The 18696-nt window shown below is 35.5% G+C and overlaps 1 long non-coding RNA gene across 3 annotated transcripts; it reads left to right on the forward strand.

Annotated features, from left to right (window-relative positions):
* The first annotated feature begins 165 nt into the window (after positions 1–165).
* On the forward strand, positions 166–3613 carry LOC113306906. Of its 3 annotated transcripts, XR_003338890.1 has the most exons (6): positions 166–766; positions 1327–1388; positions 1525–1594; positions 1846–1980; positions 2493–2624; positions 2715–3613. It is a non-coding gene; the product is annotated as an uncharacterized LOC113306906 (long non-coding RNA). The 3 variants fall into 3 exon arrangements; XR_003338888.1 differs by having other exon boundaries at positions 1846–2624; XR_003338889.1 differs by having other exon boundaries at positions 1846–2586.
* The last annotated feature ends 15083 nt before the right edge of the window (positions 3614–18696 follow it).

Genomic DNA, 18696 nt, shown 5'->3' on the forward strand with positions numbered 1-18696 from the left:
TCCTAAAAATATTACCAAAAACATCAAAATATACTATACCAAAAAAAAGACAAAATAACCTTTTTAGTTTTATTGATAAATATAACATTAATTCCGAAAATATTTTTATCTCCCTCTATATAAGAGACCAGGTCGAGCATCATTCTTCCGACGCTGCTTCTCTACTCCGCGGCTTGATTTTGTATTTGATATTTTTTTAGGATTTTGATTTAATGGATGCTTTCTTGGATTGTTGTCTTTCGTTTTGCAGGAAAAGTGTGGTTGAAAGGCGCTACTCCTCTATTTTGAATACACAGCTGGGGTAATCTTTTGTCTCACTTTGAATTCCTCATCATTATTTCTTAGACGTATGTAGGATATATTGATGATTATGAGAGTTTTGCATCTCTTGATGTTGTACAGGTGCTTCTCTTCTACTCCGAAAATAGCTTTATATTTTCATTTGATTTTTTTTTATGGTTTCGGTTTTTATAAAGAAAATATGACATGAAACATTCAAATCATGCCGTCCAGATCCTCTGTCGATCTTTTGGCGCACTTTTTGATCAAATGATTTAAGTTTTGGTAAGCAATAGTAGTCATCTACCGGTGGCTGAAACGAAATGGAGAGCTTTTGATAATAGGTGTCGGGTTTGTGTTGTTATGCTGTTAACGAGATGGGGAGCTTTCTTCCGGTGGAGTTCCTAGTACAAGTTTGCCAGCTGTTTTTGGTTAGCCCGTCAGGTGAGATGGGGAGATGCGGATGTGCCGGAGTTAAATACGTCAGGTGAAATTTATTTAATCATTATGTACTGAATTATATATGGTGATAGGAATTTTTTCCATTTCATTCGATGGTCTAGAATTCTTCAATACCTCCAAAAGTTGTTTTTTTTTTTCATTTGGTCTACAATTCAAAACTCTTTTTGGGATATTGATGCTACAGGGAAGAAAAAGTAAAATTGCTTCTATTATTTCTTATTTCTTATTTCTTATTGTATGACTGTGATGATGGAAGTGCTGGGCATTTTCGAATGTTTTGTCCTCATGGGTTGTGTTATCGCAAACTCAGATAAACCCTAAACCTAAAATCATTGATATCTGCTGCAAACTAAACCTAAAATCAAATCCATTACCCTAAACCTTAAATCAAATCCATTCATTTTGAACAAAATCTATGGTTTAGTCTTTTCGAACATAAATTTTTTGTGCTTCTGAAATACAGAGCAGAAAAGAAATTCTGAAGATGTTGAAGAAGAACAATTTATCCCGAAGCCAAAACCAATACGTTGATTATTATTTTTTTCCCTCTATTTCTAATAAGTTTGATTTGTTTTCTGTAAACAGGAGAGAGAGAAGAAAGAGAAAAGAAGGCAACGAAATTACAGGCTAAGAAAGGAAAGATGGAGGTAAGTTTCATCCTTTATTTAATTTCTGATAGTATTACTTTCATGGGTTGGTGTTAGGTTTTTAGGGTTTTTCTCAAACAATCTGAAGGTTGTTTAGGATTTTTTAAGGGTTTTTCTGATGTTGATTTTGAGACAGGGAAAAAGAGAGAGATACTTCATAAGGATTCAAATGGAAGAGGGGTTGATACTCCAGTAGGTGCATATAGGTAAATTACTATTAATTTTGGGTGGGGATTTCTTAAAAATTCTTGAACAATTTTTGTTGTTTGTCTCCCACAATTGATGCTTATCTAGCTATGTGTTCCTTGAAGTCCCATCATGAATTACTGAAATCCCAGAAAGTTGTGTCAATGAGGAAAAATTTAAGGATTAAGTATTAAAATGGTTTTGAGTAGTCAATCACTGTTGCTCTTTTGATGTCAATAATTGTTTGTTAAATACAGCATTCATGTCGCAGGAATATCGAGGAGTACTTTCAGGAAAATTGGAAATCATTTAGACGAACTAGAGTTTTCAAATTTGGTTTCTCAGATCGCTTCTCTGAGTTCTGACACCGGGTTACATTGGCGATAAGGGTTATTTTATTAATTTTGTACGTAACATTTTAAAGGTGGTACATGCATTATACGCCGAAATCATAGCTGAAGAAATTTGATTCATTTAGAAGGAGTATAACTGTCGTATCTTCTTCCTACTGAATCATGTAGGCTGGATTCACTATTTTTGTCGTACAAGTATCAATTCATGTATACTGATTAGGACTGGTGTTTTTTACCTACAAATCTTGAAATTGTAGATTTCTAGAGATCCCCATAAGAAATTTACATTAAGAAAATAGAAGTTTGCACTATTTTTTCCCGTGAGTTTGTTCACGTAAATAAAACAGAAGTTTGCACTATTTTTTCCTGTGAGTTTGTTCACGTAAACGGGAAAAATCCCAATGTTACTCAATCAAGGTATACACCATGCTATGATGCACATGGTTAACTTTTTCAAGTGTCATTAATTTGTGTTGTTTTACATTTAAAGATTTAGGGATCTCTTTGTTCAATATCGTACAATTTAATGACTAACAGAGTATGTTTTTTTGTTATCGTTTTTCAGGTATAATTTGATGGCTAATAGAGTATTGTTACTGTTAACTATGGCTTCTAGGGGCGACCCTAATACATCTTTGGAAAATTTGAGAAAAATACGGGTTAGTGCACATGCATTGATGAATCAAACAAACTACAGGTTGTTGGATTCCTTTTCATTCTTAATTTGGGTGTTGTATATATGCCAGGAACTTAAGGGTCTGATCCATTTTTTAATTATACCTCTTAGGTTTTTATTTTGGAGTGATGGAGGCATGAAGCTTCTAATGAAGAACATGATTTAAGAACAAGACCTAGATTCAACACGACCCTTTCCCTGTCGACCAACTTCAAGTAATTTCCTCCAAAACCATGATGATTTCTATTCGTTGACTACTTTGTGTTTTTTGAAAGTCATAATCCTTGGTGATAGCAGTTTAGCTCTCTATATCACCCCCATTTGATCAGTCTTTTATATCCCTAATGATTCTTCATTTTTCAGTATTTATTTTGATTCTAATTTACATGTTGTTTTATTGATAGGGTCGGGAAGACATCTTTGATGAATCAATATCCTTTTTTTTCCCTTATTAAATTGTAATTATTCAATTCATTCTTATAAGTTTTAAAGTTAGAAATTATTTTTGAATTATGATTGGAGATGAATCTTTCACTGTTGTTTCTTTAACGGGATTGTGTTTAGCTATGTGAATTGCAAATTTAGTAATCAGTATCAAGCTACTACTGGAGCAGATTTCTTGACCAAAGAGTCGAATTTGAAGATAGGTTGTTCACATCGCAGGTACTGAATCATTTTTTTTCTTGGCTAATTTTTGATGCTATATTGCAGGTGTAAATCAATTATGTCTTTTTATGCATACGAATTCATTATTTTCTTTTGATGGTTGATTCATTGGACATGAATTATAAGGGCAAATACCTGATTTGCATGTTTAATGCAAGATAGACAGAATAAATCTCTAGCTATGTTAACAATATGGATTTGAGAGTGGTGTAGTGTGATTTAAATCTGTTCTAAAGTGAAAAATTGAAACAAATCAGGGGTTTGTACATTCTGTGATTTGATTTGTAACCTAATCTTAATTTTTCTTTATGCAAAATCAAAGTGCTATGTCCGTGTTTGCTCAACTATTAAGAGTTGTTTACTTATTTTTCTAAGAATATATTTTCTTTGAACAGTGAGTTTTCTTCAATACGTGAATTGCGAATTGTATTAACTACCAAGTAGTATATGTTAGCGAAGTAGTGATGGCTGTAATAGTATCTGGATGATCTCAGAAGAAGATATTAACTAGCATACTTATAAAAGATCAGAAGATATATATAGTAGGCCGCTTCACTTCTAATTTTGCACTTCCTGAAATCAATGAGCCATCGCTACGAGTCTTAGAACTGGCACACCGCTACTGCAAACATATAAAATACGTTATGTCTAGAACTCCCAATACACATCCAATCAAGTGAATGATTAGCCTAACGTGGTAAAATGCTTGGTTTAACTTTACTCATTCGCAAAATGGCATGGAAGACAGGCTAAGTACGGTGATAGGAAAAAAATGCCTATCATTTCACAATTGTCATTCAATTTTGTATCCAGTTTCTCAGTGGTATACTTTTCGGGAGGTCGATGCACTTACATGATTATCTGAAACGTGTTTGAAAAACTGGAATCTAGAATGCTTATTTGCAGGAAACCGGAAACCAAATGAAAGTAGAATGCTTATGAGTTTGGGATGACCTTAAAGGATGCTGGAAAAAAAAAGTGAATCGAGGACAATTGAATACCAACAGAGAAGGGCCAGCCAGAGGAGACCAAGTGTCGAAAAGAATGAGCCCATATTGAGTTATAATGAACATTGAATGAAGGTGATTTATTTTAATATTATCATGGAGTCTTCCATTAGGTTTTCAGAAAATCCAATTAGTTAAAATATTAGTAACATTATTTATTTTTAACGAAATAAGTTAATATTAAAACATGGGTCCAGTATTTTAAAACCATAAGACTCGTACGTAGCACGGGCAATCATCTAGTATTTAACAACACTCATGTTATCGGATCCTTCTCCATATTTCAAAGGAAGTATACGACCCTTTTGCACCAGACTATTTAGCAAAAATAAGTATTGCTTTTTGTATACCAGTACGCCCCTTCCATTAGTTTCATATATGGGAGGCATGGATGCGGGTGCTGGCATTTGGTTTCGGACTTGAGAGTAAATACTACACCGTGCAGAGCAAAGGGAAATCAACCTTCTTCCTTTGCTAGATTTCTTCACTGAGATATATCTTAATACTACATGCATATTCACAGATGACCAAGAATACGCATTCATGTTTTCTTTTCTAAAATAAATGATAACTCCCTAGTGATCTAAACGCAAAAAGCACACAAAAAACAACATAGAATCACCCAAATTAAGAACTTAATTAACACCACTAATGAAATAAAATAATCATGAACGTTCAAATTTGTAAATAGTGTCGCTATTGTTTGAGAAGAATATTGGATGTGTTGATCTACATTTTTCATACTCTGAATCTGTCATCACCAATACTGAATCCTTTTTGTATTTAAAACCTGATAATTACATGCAATAACACAAAACACATAATTAATTAGCTAGTTGTAATACTCGCGAATCATTCATTGCAAAAAGATAAACAATTAACCTTAGAGGATTGTTAACATTAGAGGATTGTTCGAAGCTACAGTATTAGCATTTATATCATCAAGGATCTTTTATTTGCAAACCTAAGCTGGGTTTATGGAATCCTTAAATTGGAGACTGCATTATGGTGTGGCATAGGCAGATCCTTAAATATATTTTTTGTATATGGTTCACAATCCTGGGGAAAGTACAGTTCCGCTACCACAAATGTAGGAACAACTGCTACACTGAGATGCGGGAATAACTGCTGCAAGAATAAGCTTTGCAATCGCATTCGAACAAATCTTTTGGCCACCACTTCATTACTGGACAAGTAATCCATAATACCACTTCTTTACTCGCTAAGTAAGCCACAATACCACTTCGCACCTTATTCTACGGGGACATCGCTTTTCCCATCGACAAACATGCCGAAACCCTTTCATTTTCCAACTTTCCTCCTTCTCCACTGCCCACCCCAAAAAAACCATTTCCCATTATTTCAAACCCTAGATTTATATTTCTCCCACTTTTTCTCAGTAAATCTCCTTTCCTTCTGTTTAACAAAAGTTTTCAATGGAGCTCCCAGTAGACATCATGCTAGACATCTTGACTCGTTTACCTACAGAATCAGTTTTGGAATCCAAATTGGTATCCAAACCTTGGAGAGATGTTGTTCGCCATCCATCCGTTTCTCAAAAGCATTTTAATCGTCTCTTATCTGCTGATGATGATTCAGGTAACTTGGGTTTTATTTTGTCTGACCATACAGATTGGAAATCGAGACAATTATACTATGTTGATTATGACAATAGTGAGACACCCATTAGTGTCGCTAGAAGGATCAACTTACCCAATGAGTGGTATACTTTCAAGTTTTTGATTCATGTAATGGTTTAGTCTGTCTTTACAATTATTCCTCAATTATTATTTGTAACCCCATAACTAAAGAATATGTTCATCTTCCATACTTGAAACACTGTCTGGGTTTTGGTTTTGGTTACCTTGTTTCAACCAACGAGTATAAAATTGTCAGTATAAATCAGTTAGAAGACGAAGCTGTAGAAGTAAAGGTATACACTCTTGGCAGTGGCAATGGATGGCGAAATGTTTGAAAACTCAACGTTGAGTTTAAGTCACTTGATGCCACACTAGGTGTACGCAAATGGAGCTCTTTATTAGATGTTCAAGGAGAAGAGAAAGATTGCGGCCTTCCATTTGGCTGATGAAAAGTTCCGTGAAGTTTCAGTACCCCCAGTTCCACACGTCCCTGTTGGAATCATTCATGAAACAACTTAGACTTGTTAGGTCTTTGGGTGATCATCTGTTGTGTGCCGATTTTATAATTTGTTTTGATGATACTGGTGTGCAAAGGGATTGGTCTTATGACACATGGTTATTAAAGGGAAATTGTATTCATGACATGAGTGAGGAGGTAAATTACGAATCAATGAGCTGGAGTATAGATTTTAACATAGGTGATAAGGAACCATTTTCCATTACAAACGGTGGTGCAGTTCTGTGTTTCAAAGGTAGTTACACAAATCCCACTGTCTACCGTTATGATGCAAAATCGTCATCTCTGGATATGATTTTCAATTTCAAGAAAAATGTTATTCCTAAACCGTCAGCTCACATGAAAAATTTAGTTTCATTGAAAGCTTTAGGACAAGAAAATACGAAAATAATGGAGTCAAGTTCGGAGACAAAAAGAAATAGCTTTAGGAGAAGAAAGTACAAAAACAATGGAGTCAAGTTTGGAGACAAAAAGGAACGATTAGCGGGCATATATAATGGTTTCATTTTGTGACCGGTTAGTAAAGCTGGGCATCTTTTCTCCAGTCCTATTTAACCACATTTTGTTTATGTTTGGAATTACATGATAAGTTTTAGTTGTTTTCTGTTCTTACATTACTTGTTGCATCTTTATCTAGCGTGTTACTGTTATTTAACTTGCAGTTGAGCTATCTTGCTTAATTTGTTACTCATTGTTATCTTTATTGTGTAATCAAACTAGTTTTAGTGAAAGAATGACACAGAACGCCTAATAAACTAATTTTGCATATAAAAAGTAAAGGAATGAGTATACATGCAGTGAAGGTCTGGAATAAGTGAAAGGTTTTAAACATCCTACATTGATCGCAAAACATCTGTTAGTTACTAGAGCATTACTAATCTGACAATTTAAAGTGATCACCATCTTATTAAGGACTGTTTCGTTATTGCAACATGTTAAGGATAGGGTAATCATTGCATTAGTACTATAATTTATCATAGTAGAAAGTTCTCCGGAATAAAACTTGATTGTTTATACTGTGGTTCCAATTTTGGCCACTAGCTAACATGTTTTGATTTCAACTCCTCTCTTTGATTTCAAAGGTACATTTTAACAGTCATGCGTCGTGATTGCCGTTTTTTGTTATTTTTCGGTTTTATCACCGAAAGAACAAAAAAACGGTTTTCCGATCGTTATGAACGTTTTGCCGAAGTAAAATAGTATCAATGACATGAATCAGGAAGTAGATTACAAGTCAATGAGCTGGGGTAAAAATTTCCATGTAGGCAATATGGAACCATTTTCCTTTACAATCAGTGGTGCAGTTTCGTGTTTCAATACTAGGCCCCAAAAACCCACTCTCCACCGTTATGACTTAAAATCTCTGCTAGTATTACAGAGTATGATTTAGTTGTTTTCTGTTCTTATACTATTTATCACATCTTCATCTAGCATGTTACTTAACCTGGGAGTTGAGATGTCTTGCATTGTTACTAATTTGTTATATATAATGTGTAATCGAACTAATTTTAGTGAATGAATGCGACACAGACTGTAGTAAACTGATTTTTCTTATAAATTGTAAAGGAATGTATATGCAGTAAAGGTTTTGAATAAGAGTAAGCTTTAAAATATCCTTCATTGATAGTACGGGAATCTATTAGTGTTTGGAGCATAACTAAACTGACAATTTGAAGCGTCTGAATTACCATCTTTTCTGTATTTTTGCCTGCTATTTCGTTGTTGTAAGTTTTAACAGGTTAAGGATAGTGTAATCGTGTTAGTGCGATAAATCTTATGTTGTGCATACTAGGAAAAACCTCCTGATCAAAGTTAAACGTGGTTGCTCGGACTTCGGTACTAATATTGGCGACTAGCAGACATATTTTGATTTCAACTCTTCTCTTGTCTTTATAATCACATTCTGTTTACAAGATTTTTGCTAGTTTCTCTGCTATTTAGTCACTATATGTAGATCCCGAATACACATTTCTCTTGCTATGTTCGGATGGTTTGAACAAAATATGAGTATGGCTCGATATCGAGATTATGTTAAAATGCCCAAGTTTCTTGTACATGATTTAAAGTAACAATTTAGATACTTCAGATTTCTTTATTACGTTAGTTCTTTTTTCAAAGCATCAGCTGCTCCTGTTAGCTATCTCCGCCCTTTCGTAACTGTTTTACCTAAACCGCAAAAATGAGTTTAATTTGTATAGGACACAGTAGAACAACTTGTCTATGTTCATCATTTATTTTTATTAGAACGATAGACGACTCGAGTAGGCAGAGTACTCAGTAACAACTAACATGATTTATATTTCAACTTTATGCATTAAGTATAACCAAGTAATTGGTTGTCTCATATATTGTTATTTTCCATGGGTAGCCTCGATTCTAGTTAGGTACCTTGCACATTGAATTTCGGCATTTTGTATGGGTGGATTACTCCTATTGTTATCAAATTTCACGGGCTTACAAGTATGACTGTTGTGCAACTTGGTATATTTTTCTTTCCTATGTGGCTTCAGTAGCTGAACTGTGGGCCCAACATTATCAGGTCCTCTGCGCCAAATCTCAAATTCTTCAGAAAGCTTGATTCAGTAGAAATTGCTCGTATTGCAAACAAGGAGGTTTAACTGCAGAAACCTATTCTGACAATTTAAAGGTCTGAAATAAGTGGAAGGTTTTACACATCCTACATTGCTCGCAAGGCATATGTTAGTTACTAGAGCATCACCATCTTATTGCAACAGGTTGAGGATAGGGTAATTGCATCAGTACTATAATTTATCATAGTAGAAAGTTCTCCAAAATAAAGTTAAACTTGATTTCTCGTACTGTGGTGCCAATTTTGCCCACTAGCTGACATGTTTTCATTTCGACTCCTCTCTTTATAATAACTTTTGGTTATTGTGTTAGATCCTGACTACACATTTATATTTCTATGCTTGGATGACTTAAACAAAATACGGATTATGGATCTTTCCTCCATATGGGAGATGTCGAGATTGCTTCAAATTTCCCAAGTTTCTTGCGTAATATTGAAAGTAGCAGTATTGTGTACTGCAGATTTGTTGGTTTTATTTGCTAATTTTTGTTAGCATCAGCTGCTGGATAGCTCCACCCGTTTGTAAATATTAGTACCAAAATCACTGGATACAAAAATACGGATATGAGTTATAATATGAATGAGCAACTGTAGAAAAGTTTGTCTGCATTCATCATCGAAGTAATTGTTTGTCAAATTTTGCACTACCCACCAGAGTCCAGATTCCAAAAAAAATGATTTTCTTAATTGCAACACTTTTTCTAAGTCGATTAAATAATCTATTCCCTTGCAAAATACCGACCTAGAGCGGCACCAACATATCAATATTGTTGAATAATGTTAAGGTCTTGGATTTTCTTATTGGCGGATTTCGCTAAGAATCTAGTAGCGTTTCCAGAAGCCTGGACCTTCAGTTCTTCAAAAACTAGCATTTTGATCCTTTTGCATTAAAAGTCCAGCCGAAAGAATTAAGAAGATTGTCTCGATTTTTGACCTTATCAATGTTACATCTTTGGTGGTCTAAAATCTCGAAGGTTTAGTTACAATTTTAAACTCCAAATATTGTGCAGACTTTAAAGAAAATACGATGACGAAAAAAGTGTTTTTCTCATTGACGTTTTAACAGTCATGTCTCGTGACTGTCGTTTTCCTTTTTTTTTAGTTTTTCGGTTTTACCACCGAAAAGAAATAAAAAGTCGTTTTTGTTGTAGTGGAAATGTAGGGAAGACAAAGAGGCAAGAGAGTTTTCATTCATCAGTCTCTTAGGGTTACATGGATACAATATATATAAAGGGGAAACACTAGGTAACTATATGGACCGCACATCCATGGGCTATAGGACCTGTAACACTCCCCCTTGTGCGGTTCAATAACAAAACTTTATACATAGTGCTTCACATATAGTGCTTCGAATGTAGTTCTTCAAATGTCGTCCTCTCCTTAATAACTTGTGTTGTAATCAATTTCCTTACTAAAACTTTGACAAGGAAAAAAAAAACCCAGTGGGATAAAACCTTGGTACAACTCTTCACATATAGTACTTCACATGTTGTCTTATATTTTACATGTAGTTCATCACATGCAATACGATCTTCAAAGATCGACGAATCTAAGTTAATTGCCTCATTAAAAACTTCGTCAGGAAAAACCAAGAGGGGAAAAACCTGAACTAAGTGAAAAGAGTACAATATTAGGTAAACTTAGAACATAGTTGGATGCGTATACGTTGCCTCATTAAAACCTTGACGAAGGGAAAAGAGTACCACATGACAGATGCAAGTAAAGGTGATCCACTACACCAAATTATGGGATTAGAAACAGAACTAAGCCGTTACTAAATGGGTTGTAACGGCTCTTGCCTGTTGCAAAAGTGGGTGTTACATTTTTTTTGTAACGACTTTGTGGCCGTTACGAATTTTTATTGTAACGGCCCTCGTAACAGCTCGGAGCCGTTACGAAATTGCCACGTGGTAAGCTTCGGGCCGTTACGAATTTCTGTTGTAACAACGCTGTCGTAACAGCTTGCAGCCGTTACGAATTTTTTTGTAACAGCAAAAAAATTACTGCCAGTCAACCTTGACCTGGTCAAAATAGGTCAGCATTGACTGGCAGTTAATTTTCTGCCTGAAATAAGCCGGAATTATAAATTCAATTAGCTTCACAAGTCCGCATTTTATAATAATATAACTTGTTCTATTCTTTCAACAACTTAAGAGAATTCCTAAGTTTCGAGGGAATCCATCATCTTCTTAGAAACTTAAGAGAATGCCTAATTTATGTGCGGCCTAAAGCTCATACAAATTTGTTCACAACTTAAGAGCATATAAGATAAAACTAACAAATGCAGAACTCACATAACAATCGCCTTCTCTTGCGTAATGTATCTATCGCAAATCTGCAACACTTCACCTCACCTGCTCCAACAATACGACTCAGCACCTAGAGGAAATGAGTTGGTACCTAAGCCAATTAAAAAAAGAGAACAAAGTTACGTCCAACTGGTGTCAAGGATTTCAAATTATATCTGTTAGAAAAATTCAATGAAAAATAGTTGACAAACACTTTCTTAGCCAAACCAACATGTTAACAGCCCATGGTTATGCATGGTAGAGGACAATGAATCCTATAAAGAGAGCTGAGTGATCAATGCATCTTAATCCAACAGAAAAGATGGCAGGGCAGACATGCTATCAACAGCTTGACAACAAAGTTTTACAGACAATCAAGGTAAAATGATAACAAAAATTCTAGAAATCTGGTCACTACACCTCAGACATGCTATAATCAGGACTGCCTAAAATACAGAATGTTATAATCATAGTGATTCCTCAACTACAATTTGCAAAAAACGATAAAAATAATAAAGAAGATTATACCCTCTTTGTCTTGTCGTCCTCTGTACGCATCCAGAAACCTTTATACGCTGCCCTATGGACCTCAGAAGTAAAATTAAAAATCAAAATAAAACCCATGATGTTGTCTATAAATATGGAAAACATCCTCAAAGTACTCTGAATCAGCAAGCAATGAATTGGAATAAGATATAGGATATGTTAAACCATTATAAAGGCAAAAACAAGATTTACTTTTGTCATAAACTGTACAAGAGGATTGAAGGCTAGAAAATAACTTTGGTCTCATACGCACAAGCTTCAAATAACTCAACAGCCTACGCCCTACAGTGTCCTCTTGTAAAAATCTGCTGTCATACACAAATTCACGTGACCAAATAGCTCTTCTATACTTCCGTGATCAGTCGGATTGCTACAAAGGAGCACCGTCTTATACCACCAGACATAATCATCACGAAATATATAAGACAAGGAAAAATCTTGAGCTCTTAGGTTTCTTTTCCAATCTTACTAAATCGGCTAAGGTTTAGGTACTAATCCACAAAACAAACTACTGATAATACGGAATAGATCGACTTACCTTAATAATATGATCCCGAACCACTACTACCACCACCTCCAAGGTAACTGCTACCACCCAAGTTGCGACTAGAATATAGTGATGACGAGTAAGAGCTACTGCCGACCTGCCACCAAAAGACAAGTAAATATAAGATGTCAAGAGAAAAGCTTTAAACTACAGAACTGGTAAAAGGTTTAATGCATACATCAGGTCCATGAGAGATATAATCACCAGCGTAGCTGGTGTACATTTCACTGACATCATTGTTGCCATAAGAACCTGGCACCATATCATTCATGTAAATAGGAATCATACACACAATTGGTAAACACTCAGACCATCCAGAAAAGACTCAAACTCGAAACAACACCAAAAATAAATAATTAAACTCCCTACCTCCACTATAACCTAGACTCTGACGACTGCCATAAATCCCATGCGAGTCCTGACCAGAGACAGAACTTCTGCTACTAGCACCATACCCCAGGTGAGATCTCCCAAGCCTAAATCATAACGGGGTATTATAAATAGGTGCTTAAAAGAAACCAATTACAGCTACTAGCAGTAAGATGGAACTCACAAACTTGTCATTGTAAGCTTCCCGTAATGAGAAGCACTGCCACCTTCCCCATAATCTAGTTGAGCCCTTTGGCGCGGACCAGCATCATCATAACGTTGAGGTACATCCCCCTAAGGTAACATACATACAAAAAATAATCATACTACTAAAAAAACAAATAAGTACAACTATTGCAATAACTGTACTCAAGACTAAAACCCCTGAAACTAATCAAACAAGGACCAAGGTTATTAGATGTGCGTACTTGGTCTACTTGTGTAGGACCAAAGTTTGATAACCATTTCACCACAGAAGATAGTACATTTATAGCCATGGCTTCTGTTGGATCTGTTTCGCATACACGAGGTAGAGACAACGCAACACAGTTCACAATCACATCAGGCTGGCAATACATAAATTAAACTTATTATAAGATTTTGAAATCAGTAGATGATTTCCCACATCAAAAATTAAAATAATTACGAGTTTGCAAACCTTTTCAAATGTAGTGGATATTGAATCAAGACCTTGTCCAGTTTGTAAAAACCCAGGACTATATGTAAAACTTATGCAAGACTAGGAGCAGTTCCAGATTTGTCTGTGTCCATCGGCTCGCCTGCAGAGAATTCACCCTCCCTGCGCTCGCATCGACGTCAGCACCATCGGTTTGGTTTCCGGCTGTGCTTTGTGGTGGAGGTAATGGTGATTCTGCTGGAGTAGGTGGCTTTGGCGCTGCTGGCTTGGGTTTCGTCATCACTGGCCTGCAAAACCTGTTCCAACGAAACAAACAAAATATATTCATCACTCAGGAGAAAGTGGATGAGGCAATCAATCACGAAGCCAAACTTGCTCGCAAGAGTTTCAAACAAAGACCCATCCAATAAAATGGCGGACCTCAGCGAATCAAGAGACTCGTCAAGTGTAGTACCAATCACAGATTACCAAACTACAAGAGTTTCAAACAATTTCAATCTTCAGAACAATAAATCTTTGAAATAGAGAAAAGATAATCATAAAACAGAGAGGAAAATAAAATCTTATCCACCTCTACATTCTGCTTTTTTCCTTGTATACGTTCAGTCCACATATTACGAATAATGGCACGTCGTCCTTCAACAACTGGGTTTTCCAGAGGAAGAGTACAGTAATCAATAACCTATCACAATTAACATAGAAATTTATCCATAAGAATGGTGTATGTCATGATTCTAGAAATGAAATCCAACTGAACACAGTAATTCCAGAACAATCAAATCAAAATAATAGAAAAGAAAACACAAACCTCCAATTTACGAAGTTCTGGTAACCAAAACGTACTTAAACCATCAAGAGTGGCTGGTCTATCACATGCATAAGTTAATACAACAACATCTGCTAACTTTAATTCTTGACCAAGTGTAAATTGATACCTACCAAGGGCCTCTACATTCCTATTAACGTCAGCAGACAACAACACTAGGTTAGCATATTTAGGCAGAGAGTCTTCGTGTTGCTGCTTCTCTCTCAACCATGCTTCTGCTTCCACACACTCCTTAATGACCTACCACATTAAGTCGAGTTCTTTCCTAAGTGAGTTGCATATAAATATACAAACAGAAACTCATTTTCTTTTTCTATAAATGAAGGCAGGCTCATATTTGGCTAATACTAATAAGTGGAAGTGCAATAATTAGGCATCGATAATGGACAAAAATTGAAATAAAAATTACCTCCATAGCATTCAACAAAGCATTGAACAAAGTAGGAAGTGCTCTATTTGTAACAAACGCATCCCCTTCCACCGACAGATTCTCAAATCGCACTTCAATTTTAGGAATATCATTTCCAACCCTGGTATAACAAAACCGAAACCAATAAGTACCTTAAACAAACCTTATTTACAAGTGAAACTCCCTCAAACTGATTAACAAACTGAAACCCTTAAAACTGATTAACAAACTGAAACCCTCAAGTCTGATTAACAAACTGAAACCCTAAATTCGAAATAACCCAAACCCTAAAACATATGACGAAAGACTTTCAAATCGAAACCTAAACTCGATTAACATATGATGAATTTCAAATTCTAAACTTGATTAACATATGTGATTCTACAGGGAAGAAGAAAAAAAGATAAGGAAGAGAAAATCTAACAGACAAAAAGAAGAAACATATACCTAAAGCTGAGATTCAAGATCAGTTCTTGAAAGCTCCAACCCGATGAACCCTAAAATGAAATGGAAACAAAAAATGGTATCAGATGAAACCCAAAAATCTGATTTAACAGATGATAAAACCCTAAAATCGAAAAATTGATGATGACTTATGCAGATCGAAACTAAAATCGAAACCTAAACTCGTTAATCTTACACAGTTCTTCAAAGATCAAAAGATTAACGAGTGTGGAGACGAGACGAGAGGAGAGAAGAAGAAAGAACAGGAGCAGAAGAGAGAAAAGAAAAAAATAAAAATGAAATCTCGATTTGGCTAAGTGCTGAGATATCCTCAAAAGCACGCATGTGAATCGCACACGCATGGGAGGAAATATCCTCTGGTATAACTCATCGTGGGTGGAAACATAATGCCACACATGTGAATGGCAAACGCACATTCTGAAGATGTTACCACCCAAGTGTGACCAAGCATGTGACTGGCACGCGTATAAAAAAATTAGTAACGGCTTCCACCTGTTACGAATTTTTCGTAACAACCATTTGTAACGGGAAATTCGTAACGGCTCATAAGCCGTTACGAATTGTTGTTACTAATCCGGGAATTTGGTGTAGTGATCTGTTGCAGATGATCACTTTGCTCCATTGAAGTTGACCAGTTGTTTCACAACTCCAAAGGAATAAAATCCTCGTGAGAGAGACAATAGCCTTAGCTAGGAAATTACATTCCCGGTGTTCGTTGTTGTCTCATTAAAAACCTTTCCGAGCAACAAAACCCTATGGGAAAAAGTAAGCTTGGTGAAGGAAAAGAGTTCAACACACCATTAGATTCTCCCCCTGATGTCAGACAATTTTCATTAGTCTATTGCAGTCAAAAGGAGTTTACCACACATTACTTTAGTGACTTGAATGTTTATAAGACATTGTTGTTGATTCTGAAAGTTACGTTGCTTAACAGACTATCGCCTTTCATTTCTATGATTCGGATATTTTCAGTAATATCAACACGATCTTTATGGCTTCAATGTTCAACATACTTGATGATTTTAGTGTTGTCTCTCTAAAAACCTTTTCGAGTAACAAAACCCTTTGGGAAAAACTATTCTCGATCGAAGGGAAAAAGAGTACAACACAACTTCAATTTTGAAGTAAAATATGTCGACATCATATCCTTGGATCCTCCCCATGATGTCGGCATCTCCTCCTGACTACTTTAAGAGTTGTTCTAGACAGTTCCTTTAGTCATGTATTTTTCGAAACTGAATATTGGTGATGACTTAGAAAATAATCTACCATATCTCCCTCTGATTACTTTCGTTGGAGAAGAGATTATTGTTACTTCATAATCAATAACTTTTGGATTGAACTTTCATTAGCATTCTTTTTAATGTCTTTGTAGGGATAAAACAAATTTATGTCAATGGTTACTTTTAAGTACATGATTACATTCACTATACCATTTCAATGATGTTGCGTTGGCGCGGAGCTATATCTATCTAACAAGTTCCCTGAGGATGTAAAATTTAATCGAGTACATTATTATACTAAGTACAACAATGTGTATATTGTACTTAGATATAGGAATTTCATCTCCCAACACATATTCGTCATATTCCTTTGGACGAAATGATTACTTACTTACATTTGAACCTCGACTAATCATGGGAGTGCTATCAGGATGCATGTCTTTGTTAAATTTCCTGACAACTTTAGACATATGCAAATTGATGGAATAATATACCACAAGATCAGTATTCAATCGAGCTTTCCCTAGATTTTTCATCTCAAATTCGGATTTTAAATAGATTTTACGGTCTCTTATTACATCAAGAGTACACATCATGTCTGTACCATCAACATAAATAGCTACAATTCCAAATCAGAAACTTTCTTATGAATACTCAAGGAAAAATAACTTACTTGTCTATCCCTTCCAAATCAAATAGCCACTTAGATGGGTATACCACATCCGCCTGATTGCTTGAATCTATAAGTGAGCGTTCTATCTAACTGTAAACGCACTCTGTGGTTTAGAGTCATTTGATTTGGGAAACAAAAGTCTATCAAGTACTTTTGTAAATATCTTCTATCTCTTGATTCTTTCAGAGATACGTAACAACCACATACGTATGCTGCATTTCAAGTCCTTGTGAAATTACCAAGCTAACTAAGTAGCGGAATTATATAACGTTCATTACAAGAGAACAATTTCAGGGCTTTGTGAGAAACCTCGCGCCAAAAGGCGAGTCTTTGTACTTTAAGACTACTTTCTTCTCATTATTCTTCATGACAAATTAATTATGTATGTCCAATACGCTTTACATTTGGTTGGTTAGCACAACCACACCAAATACCCGTATATTTTCCAAAGAACTAAGTTCTACCTGGATTGTGTAGGCCAAATACTCTATTTATTTGAAATTAATCAAAATAGAGCATGGTTCGATCTCATTGTGCTCTACTTCTGGAGAAACTACTTATGGATTATATCATCATTGTGCACGCATGATCCTTCCATTAATTCATGTGAATTCTCATAATCCGTTAGGATTTCATTATTCTCTGGAATCATTTAAAACTTCGGAGCAGTATTAATTCATGGACATAGTCAGAGACAAACAAATGAGATGATTTCACTAATGATACAAATTAGCTTGTGCCTTACTCATCTACTTCCTTTCTATGTGAGCATTGATAGAACCTGGTGGTCTCTCCATCTTCCTTTATGGAGCCACAACCTCAACTACACTTCCACCAAGTGTAGTTGCAACACCTTAGTCTATGGTGTACCCCATACTGAGGATTTAGCGACATCAGTGTACATTCTGAAAACTGATTATTCTTTGTCATTTCACATTTACATTTGTGGAGTACAAGAATCAATATGAAACACATTGGGAACACACCACGACAACTGAAGTCGTTCCCTTAGAAAATACTTTTTCTTATCTCCCCCTAACGATGGGAAGACTGTCTCATTAAAGTGATAACCTGCAAATCTAGCAATAAGAGATCTCCTTCCAAAGGTTTTAAAATGCGGATAATTGTTGAGAGTAAATATCCAACAAAATTACTTAATCATTTTCGCGACCCATCATAGTACGATGTGGACTCGTGATGGCACATATATAGTGCAACCAAAAAATGCGTAAGAACACAAAAATGTCAGGCTTAAATTCAGTTACCAACTGGTACGCAGAAAAGGTTGACTAATATTGGGTTCTAAAACGAATTAAGTAAAGATGCGCGTAATATTGCATATCCCCAAAGCAATAAAAGGAAGGTTGGTACGGATAACCTATTCCTTAGGCACCATCTGTAACCTTTGATAGTAGCCTCTGTCAGACCATTGGGTATAAGATGCTCTATATTGATCCTATTAAACATGCAATATTCATCAATTCCTTTTGATGTAAATTCTCTAGCATTAACAAGGGTGGTTAGCCTTTGCACTTTGGATTGTGTAATATGTGCTAGGAGTTTTCAAACGCATATTTCTTGGGAACTATAACTAGTCCAAAATGTCAAAACATTGACCAGATCCATCAGTCACTTTAACGGTCCGCATTCTGCATGAATATGGAATTTTTTTATTTTAATTTTTGTAACA

The sequence above is a fragment of the Papaver somniferum genome, chromosome 8 (assembly GCF_003573695.1).
Source record: "Papaver somniferum cultivar HN1 chromosome 8, ASM357369v1, whole genome shotgun sequence".
NCBI lineage: Eukaryota > Viridiplantae > Streptophyta > Magnoliopsida > Ranunculales > Papaveraceae > Papaver > Papaver somniferum.